The following is a 10135-nucleotide window of genomic DNA, read 5'->3' on the forward strand; positions in this document are numbered from 1 at the left end:
TTAAGTTGTAGAGATGAACAAGCTCATTCTGAAGTGATATCTAATAGCAAAAGATATTTTGAGTAGTAGAACAATTTGAATGACAGATTACAAGGCTCACAATAATACCACAGTAGACAAGCCAATAAGGATATACAATTAGATCATGCAGACATATAGAACCAAATAGGAGGTCCAGAAATAGATCCACTCATATATGATCAATTGGTTTTTAAGAAAAGTACCAAAGTAATTCAATGGGGAAGACATAGTTTTCTCAACAGTTTTCTCCTGGAACAATTGGAAATCCATTTGAAAGAATGGATTCTTCACACCATACAAAATATTACCCAAAATAGATCATAGACCTGAATATAATAGCTGAAACTTTTTTTAAAAGCCTAAAGGAAAATATAAGAAAAAAATATTTATGACCTTATGTTTAACAAATGTTTCTTAAATAGTACACAAAAACCTGAACAAAAAAATTTATTAGTTATGTATTTGTCCTAATTAATTATGGCAAGTGACATGGTTTTTCATTTATGGTAGTTACAAAATTTCCCTTTGTTTAAATAAAATCAGAGGAATCAGGCTGCAAGCCAAAATCCTATGTGCTATCGTCCATGAAATTACCATGGTCAATTACAAAGGCTCTACCTGGCAGGCCTCTCAGGAGAAAGCTGCCCTCCCTACACCAAATGTGGTATACAGCCAGTAATGCAGTCTCTGAAGAGAATTGCAGCCAAAGACTCAGTTACACCCCTCCCCCCCCCCCACCGCCAGCCATACTCTTAATGCCATTGGCATTCCTAACCTAGATGCCTCCATTTAAGGCCCACTTCTTGGGGTCCCTCAGTCAAGGCCTCTGGGAAGACATCCTTATGTAAAGTCTACAAAGGCAACATTCTCCACTACTGAGTATTTTAAAGTGATTTTTCTTCCACTCCCTGTTCCTGGTCCCTGGGTCCTTAAAACATCAGGATTCTTTTATTCTGGTCTCCTCCGCAGTGAGCTAACACTCCAGCCCTATTATCTGCCATTCGAACATTGGGGATCTTGGCACCTTCCTTCTGGTATCTTGGTTACAGGATTGCAGCAAATGAATAAAGGCTTGACTCTTGCTTTTAGTTGGCTTGTTGCTCTAATTGACCATCTGCCAGCTAAGCTCGCTCCTGCATTTCCTCCCTCTGTCTCTCTCTCTCTCCCCCTCTCCCTCTCTCTCAATCTCCACTTCTCTCTCTCTGTCTCAGCTCTTGACAAGACCTAATATAATACAATTAAAAAATAAATAAATACATTACAGGATATGTGCAGATACATAAACATCATAGATATAAAACAAATGGCTGAATTTAGGAACAAGGCTCTAACTTTTTTTTTTCCTTTGCAAAAATTCCCATTGTATTTCTGGTGCTATCATGGTAATTGAATGGGAGCGATAGTCATTTAAACACTTTCTTAAAGTGTATTTTTCAATGGTTGAATTTACCTTCAATCTGAAGAGATTGTAGAATAAAAAAATGAGAGTTTTTTTAATAAACAGAAAAAGTATTATTATAAAAAGTGAATGTGCAGAGTTTGGACTGCCACTCCCCAAATCATATTTGTAAGAAAGTGCAAATATATTTTTGTTACTACTTGTATTAATCCTGCTCTAGAATTTTCTAAACATTTGTCCCAAATGAGTTCAAATTTTGTTATATCCCTTATTTAAATTCCTGCCAATAATATTGCAGAAAAAGCAATTAGCAGATAGGTATTTTAACCACTCCCCTTTTATAGATAACAGGTATTTTAACAGAAACCATTACTATTAACTGTAAGAACACTATAATCCCATTTTAAAATGAGTAAGAAAAGTATCAAAATATAACTATTAGAATGATTCTTTTTAATTGAAAGGCCACAAAAATTCCTGCTGATACAGAAACAGCTACTGAATGGTCAGCAATTTTCTCAAATTGCCAAATATTATTAGAAGTGATTCATGCTGTGACAACTACTTTGTATGAAGAACTTTAAAGAAAACAAGAAAATAGAGTGCAAATCCACATAAGATTTCTATTCCTCCAGCCATGCAATTGCTCTAAAAAAAAGTAATAACAGATTAAGTAGTTAAATATCCAATAAATCTGAGCCAAGAAGCTATTGTTATTATATTTTTTTCACATAGGACATCTCTGAAGTGTTCAACTCTATTTTAATTTCTCACAGAACCATTATGGCAAAGTTTCTAATGCTTGAAAAGGTTAGGTGGAAACCATCTGTTCTGTAAATATTATACTTCCATATTTTTAATGGATTTGTTGATCCCTGGCTATTTTACTTCTAGCAGCAATTTTAATATTTATTTCCTAATTAAATTGTGACTTAAAATGATTTAAACAGATTTAATGTAATAATAAAGCCCTTTAGGGTTTTGCAAGTGTTTAAAATATTCTCATTCATTGGAAGCTTTGTCAGTGAACACCTAGAGCAAAATTTTATGAATTGTACTTTGGAAAAATTCTGATTACTACATGAAATAATGATGTCAAATTGTTAAAATTGTTGAAAGCTGTGTTTATTAAGAGAACATGAGCAAATATGTTGGTTTGCAGTGAGAATGTTTAAAATGTTCTTTAAGCTTTCCTGAGTAGACATATTTCATACACACATTCTTGAAACAATTTTTAAAAGTATCAGTCTTACCTGACAACTCTGAGGAAGCTGAAGAAATTTAGAAGGCAAGTATTATTATCTAATAATCAAAACCATAAGACATCAAATTACCAGAATGAGAAGGAGACTGGATAGCAACAAAGGCTTGGGGAGGGTAATGATAGGATGATGGCTGGGAAAGTTGGCATGGTCCTGTCCTCTAATTTGGTTAGAAGGCAGCATTTAGACAGACTTTGGCAGGAGGCTTGATTCCCTAGTGCTTGAATATAGATAGTCATGCTTAAGTAATAAAGGTTTAATTGTAATCAACCATGAGATTTAAGGCTTAGACGATGATGCTGAATTAAAGTAGACACTTCATTCACAATTTACATTTTTTTTAAAAAAATCATGTATGTGTTTGTAAAATCTTTTTATGTCAGACTGTCAAACACAACTTGCATTGTGGGCTTTAAGTCAACAAATATCTGAAGGAGAAAACTTAGAATCAATGGAAGTAGCCAAATATAAATAAGAAAATCTGAAGGTCTGTGCTCAGTAACTTCATCTTTTGTATATGACTCAGTGGAAAAAGACCTAAAACTATCTGCTTCTCTGTTTAATTTTTCCTTTTTCTCGTTTACCAAGTACCTTCTTCTTCACCTGACTATTCCTCAGATGTTCTTTATATATTTTTATTTTTTCACATGTAGTCAAGAAAATACAATTATTTTTCCAGTTACAATATTTATTCCTGAAAAAAAAATTCTAGGCACCAAACAAATGTTATGAGAAAATAGTTTCTTTTAACTCTTCTAATTTCATCCCTTAATTTCCATAACAGAGACACTGATAGTAATAATCATTACTATCTTTCAACTTCAATAATCACATCAATATGCATACTTGGATTGTAGAATAGGTGCTTTTTCATCTGTGAACTGTTCTCTAATTCCAATTGTTCTAAATTTGTTACCTAGGTCATCTGTGGTTGAATTCCTTATTAAATGAAGGTCTTTATCTTGTCTTTTAAGTTTTATTATAAAACTAAAATTCTGAGTGATCCAATACCAGTTTCCATAATGACCTTGAAAATCTCCTGTGTAAAATATGGTTAAGATAATTTGTTCATCTCAAGGCAATTCTTCAGATTCACATAAATAACAAACATCCTTCCTTTTGTCTTAACAAACCTATGAAATGTATATTAAGCGGTGTTTCTGCAAGTAGATTTCAAGTCTAAATCTCAACATTGTCATATAAACACTCAAAGGTTCTTAAATGTTACACTATCAAAGCTACTGGACTGCTTCTTTGCTGAGAAGATAGTACTTAACTTCAAACACTTATCTTGAGTTTTATTTAAATACTTTATAAGAAAAAAAAGAGAAAGAAAGAAGAACACTGTTAGCTGAACCTCAGCAGAGATTCCCAATGTGCCCTTAGTTTTCCTGACAGCCTCAAGCAAGGTTCAAAATATTCAGTGTGTTAAACTAGGGTGAAAAATGAATGGTATGTACTCCAGTTCTGGGTTGAAAGCTCTTAGGAAAGGTAAGAGTTATCAAAAATAATAGACATGTGCCACTGCCAAGATAGATAGTAAAATTTTGTAAAACCCAATCAGTAAAATACTAGTTCATAACATGACTTGCTTAGTAGAGTGTAAAACTTCCAAAGGATCTTTAGAAATTAAAATTTTGTTTTGACCAAAGGTGATATTGCCTGAACACCTACTGTCTTATAGGCTATGAAAATAGGAAATGTATTAATCGTGTTTAAATCTATATCTAGTATTCAAAACCCAGCAAGAATTCACCTGGATAATAGATATAGAACATTTAAGTCAAATAAGCTTTTATTTTATACAAATATACAGCAGAAGACATTTCACTTGGTAAAAGATATACAGTCTTATATGATAATACATTACTCCAGGTTTCATTTACAGTTACTTTTACTTTAAGCATAGAAACTTGACTAAATTGGCAAATAGTACTTAGACACTCAAGTTTTCACCAAACTAATCTGTCAGGGTGAAAAGATTTTTGCATTGAGTGGTATAAACATATCAGAGCGTCACTAACTCAAGAGAGGGATCAGAATGTAAGATATTTGTGCTTAATATTGCTTCAAACCTATGTACTCTCTCTGCTCCCTCAAACTGGAGTTATGATTTTTCTTCCTGACCTAACACACACACACACACACACACACACACACACACACACACACACAGACTTGTCTTGATCCAAGATCCAGTGGCACTTTAAAGATTAAAAGTTTTAGGCATAGCCTAGTAGAAATGTCTTAGAGAAAAGGGACAACCTATTAAAAAACATAAAGACAGTGACATTGGCAGAAGCAGGAATGCAGAGTCAGAGGGAGATGTAACTAGGGTTCTCTGGCTGTTGGCAGGGTGCTGAGTTTTCTACCATATGCCATGAGTGTGCACCAAAGGGAAAGTGAGTCCAGTTGAGACCTGGATTACATAAAATATTTACAAGTGGAAAAGAGAACCATGTATGGAACACACAAACATAGACAAGCACAAACCTTTATACACACACACTGTGCTGTTTACTTTTTCTATATCAAAAAGAATACAAATCTATTGTGCCATCTGTGCTCTGGATCTACCATAAACTTGTGAGAGCCAATTTTAAATTTTCAGAAATTTTGCCATCTAGCTGTTAAATTCAGTCATTTTTCAGTGTTAAATTATGTAAACTGCCAAGAAAATAAATTATAGTGAAAACAAAGTTAATGAAGTATCAAAAGTCATAATTTCTTAATTATATTACTACATTTTACTATTATCTATGTTCTTTAAGTTAATTACATCTATTATATTTGTATGATTTTGGTACTATAAAATGTATGCAACTGTGCATCTCTTCTGAATTCTTTGTAAAGTGGTGTCACATTCGTAGCTTGAAATCTGTCATTGTAGGATTATTTACAAAATATGAGCAAACTAAAAATTAGGGCTTTTTTTACAGAGCCAGTTGTTAAAACATTCCTAGTACATCACAGTGTGATGCCCTAACATTAAATTTAAAAAGGGGTAATTTTCAACACAAGAGTACAGTAGGTTTTCTTTAGTTCAGTTAACTGGATAATAATATCAGAAATCAATTTCCAAACCAATATGTCTCAAAACTTTATACCTAATACCAGCCCCACCTAATTAATTTGTATCTAGTTGACATCCATATTTGTGACTGTAGATGCTCAATTTATGTCCTATAGTAGAAAAGTCGCAATGTAACAACACTTTAGAGTAATAAGAATCCACAACTATATTTGCATGTTCCTATAAAAAAACTGGTTCAATATGTAGTATATATTAACCATATACATAGCTGTCTGAGAGAGTATAGCTGTAATGTTGAATTGTGAAAAAAAAAAGAAAAAGAAACTTTTCAAATATCCTACCAGCTAAATCCTTGTAGGATAGCTGTTCTTAAGCTTTGATATGGAGAAAAATCATCTAGCAATTTTTTAAAAATATTGATGGCTTACCTCTAAGATTCAAATTCAGTAGGTATCAGTTAAGCCAGTACCCTAAGTAATGTAGGTGGTCTACAGACCACACATTTAAAAACACTTTTCTAAGAGGTAGTAATATTTAATTTTTAAAAAAATAAATGTGATATTATATAATATTGTATATGAACTATACTTCGATTTTAAAAACCTACAAAAAAAAATGTGATGAGGATCACATTTTATATATACACCAGTTAGGAACTGCTTCTAGTATACATCTCCAAATGGCTTGAAATCTTTAGTCAGAAATTAAAATAAAATTTGATTTAAATAAATATTAAGCAGCTTGAAATGCTTATGCTTATATTTTGATATGATTTGTACATCACTTTTCTAAAGGTCTCTTCCCAAATTTTACTGACCTAAGAAGATAGTCCTGTAGGTGAAGGAATAAAAAAATCCCAGTAAAGATTGTTTCAATATTAAAACTCTCAGGGAAACATAAGGGCAGTCAGGGAGCTTGATTAATTAATACTTGCAACTGGAATCAAACTGTATATAGGTCAGCTTCTCCAAATAGTTCAGGGTTGATGAGAAATTAGGACCACTAATAAATGAAGAGTGAGTGACATTAAATTAATGATTACTTTAAAGCTGCTGAGGTATTGAACTCATCAGGTGAGTTTATCCTTAATAAGAAAAACAGCTAGTGGGAAACAGCCTCATAGCACAGGGAGATCAGCTTGGTGGTTTATGACCACCTAGAGGAGTGGGATAGGGAGGGTGGGAGGGAGGGAGACGCAAGAGGGAAGAGATATGGGAACATATGTATAACTGATTCACTTTGTTATAAAGCAGAAACTTAACACACCACTGTAAAGCAATTATACTCCAATAAAGATGTTAAAAAAAAAAGAATCAAACTGGACTACTTTCCCACACCATATACAAAAATACAGTCAAAATGGATTAAAGACTTAAATGTAAGACCTGAAACTATAACAAAAAAAAAAAAAAAGAAAAAAACAGCAAAGAGGAATCCATGCAATTAGAAGCAGCATGCTTGTAATAAAACCAGCTATTGGCAAAAACAGGCATAGGATATTTTCTTTGAACTTAGACACTTTGCTTGATAAATTAAAAGTACCACTATTTTAAAAATAGAGGTACTTAAAATGAAAAAGTTACAAAAAAAGACATATGTTAAGTATTTTAGTAATCTAAGTATTAGAAATGCACCAGAAATCATTTGGAAACAAAGTAAACATGAAATAAAAGGAGATATTTAATATTGATTTTTATTAGAGTAAATAAAAGTTAACAATACAAGTTATTGAAGAAGTATGACTGAATCTAAGCCCAAACCAGTAGTATCTCTCACCATCATACCTCCTTTTTCCTCCGGCCCCCACAGATAGCGCTGCAGGATGCATAATTATCCTGTTCCCTAAACTATTTAGACTGCAGGACCATTTTCCTCTCTTTCTTTTCCTTTCATCTAATTAAATCTTACTAACCTCTGGTTCTCAGTTTAGACACTTGCTCTGAGAAGACGTCCCTGAATTTCTTTCTGGGTTGCGAATATTTCTATGTGCTTCCATACCATTATGTATGCCCTGTTGTAATCCATCATCTTGCCTAAGCTGTCCATCCCACTAAATTGCTTGGAGGAAAATAATCTGTCTCCTTTTGAACTGTTTCATCCTTACCATCCAGAAGAGTTTTTGGTAAACATTTATTGAGGGCTTGAATGTTAAGCTTCCTTGCTTGGGATATGAAGAAATTCTATTTAGGAACTGATAATGGAAGAACTCATAGGAGGCTTACCTGTATGCCCTCTTCTCTCTTAATTTCTGTTGCAGAGCCATTTCAAAAAACATAGACCATCTACATCAAGACTATCACTATCCGAGACATTGTTAAAATATCTAGTTTTTGGATTCCATCCAATAACTTTTGAAATAAAATTTCTGGAAATAGAATCAAAAGATTACTGCATGTGTTAAAATCAAGGAACCCCACTGAGGAGAAAACATGGCAAGGATGGGTTTTTTGTTGACTCTTGGATACAGAATCCATACCATTATCTCACAAAAGTATGGAATATAAAATTCTCAACTCATGGACACATAACAGAGTTTTGTACAGAAAATATGTAAATGTAATTATTTTGCACATAATGTGTAAATATAATGTAAAGATAATAAACTGACCAGAAAATTCTGTCAAGTTGCATAAAGTAATATTTCAGAAGGCAACAGAAATACCAGCGTAGAGAGAATTGACAGATACAGATACGCTAATTCATATAGATCCTAACTGCATTGTCAGGTATGATTTGTCTAATTTTATACCAATCTGAAAGTTAGTGGAATGAAATATGCTATTAGTGAGCTAGTCAGGAAGAATAAACTTATATTAGCTTCAAATCCAATTGTTTCAGGACACTGTGATAAGTTGTCGAGGTGAATGTGAAACAAGGTCAAGTCTAAAGTCCAGGCTTGACACCTAGAATAGTACCTTTGTTACTGGTGAGAGAGGACCACCCGCTCCCTCATCCTTAGTTTAAAATACCACAGGCTCATCTCTCTTTCTTTTCAGTTTTTCTTTAATTAACACCTCATTTAAACTGTGTCATATAAAAGCAATACTTAGAATCATTTCACAAGCCTTAACTGCTGACCTGAGCAAGTTATTTGAGATAGAAAATAGCTAGTAAATCACCTTATAATCAGGATTCCCATACACCCTAGTTTGCCTGGGATGGTCTGATTTAATCCTGTGTTCCTAGTGTGATTATTAAGAGTGCCTCTTTCATTCTCAAAAGTACCGCAGTTTGAACAGTAAATTGTGTGACACCCAAATATTTTTTAGGATTTTATTTTATTTTTTTTAATACAGCAGGTCCATATTAGTTACCTATTTTATACATATTAGTGTATATATGTCAATTCCAATCTCCCAATTCATCACACCACCACCACCCACCCCCCGCTTTCCCCCCTTGGTGTCCATACGTTTGTTCTCTACATCTGTGTCTCTATTTCTGCCCTGCAAACTGGTTCATCTGTACCATTTTTCTAGGTTCCACATATATGCGTTAATATATGATATTGGATATGTGCTTATAAGTGACTCTGAGGAAAAGCAGGATGCCAGATAGATGTCATTAAAGTGGAACCTGATAGATTACACTTGAACAAAAGTATGAAGCATTTTGTTAAATCTCTCACAGATAATCACAAGATGGTATTAGCAGGATTAAAATATGAAAACTATAGAAATCATAAGGAAGAAATGATCATAAATACTTTGTGAAAAAAAATGACCTTTTAATGAGATATAACTTCTGTTTATTGTGAAAAGAATAGCCACCATGGAAATAAAAAATAAGCAATTATATATGATTTGGATATAATTTGCTTATGCCAGAGGGACTTGGCTAACTACTGAAATATGTGAAATGCATTGAAATTAGGAACAGGCATAGCAGGGACACAGTAAATGAAGTTCAAATAACAGAATTGCAAGAAAAAATTTCTGAAAATAGAGAACATTTATGGGAAAAATAGCATCAATGAAAGAAAGAAGTATGGAAAGAATAAAGGTGTTTCAGGACTCTAATAAATGGTAACCCTCTTCCTCACCCAAGTTCAGAACCTATTGAGAGGTACACAAAAGGGTCAAGTAGATTGTGGTAGACTGTTATTTGTTAGTCCCCAGTGAACGCATCTGAGTATTCACATCCAAGTATGATCCTCTCCCACATTGACCTCAGACTTGGTAACGTGACTTGCCTTGAATGCAGCTTACATGAATGACCTCATCTAAACCATATGCAGCAGCAGAAGTATCAAACTAAGCCCAGTGAATCCACAGAATTATGAGAAAAAATAAATTTGTTTTAAGCCACTAAATTAATTTGTTATATAGCAATAAGTAAATAAAACACTGATGTAGATCAAACACCAGGGCTGTGAACATGGCTTAGGTATATATATAGCTTAATTGGCCTCCTAAAAGT

The sequence above is a fragment of the Pseudorca crassidens genome, chromosome 4 (genome assembly GCF_039906515.1).
Source record: "Pseudorca crassidens isolate mPseCra1 chromosome 4, mPseCra1.hap1, whole genome shotgun sequence".
Classification (NCBI taxonomy): domain Eukaryota; kingdom Metazoa; phylum Chordata; class Mammalia; order Artiodactyla; family Delphinidae; genus Pseudorca; species Pseudorca crassidens.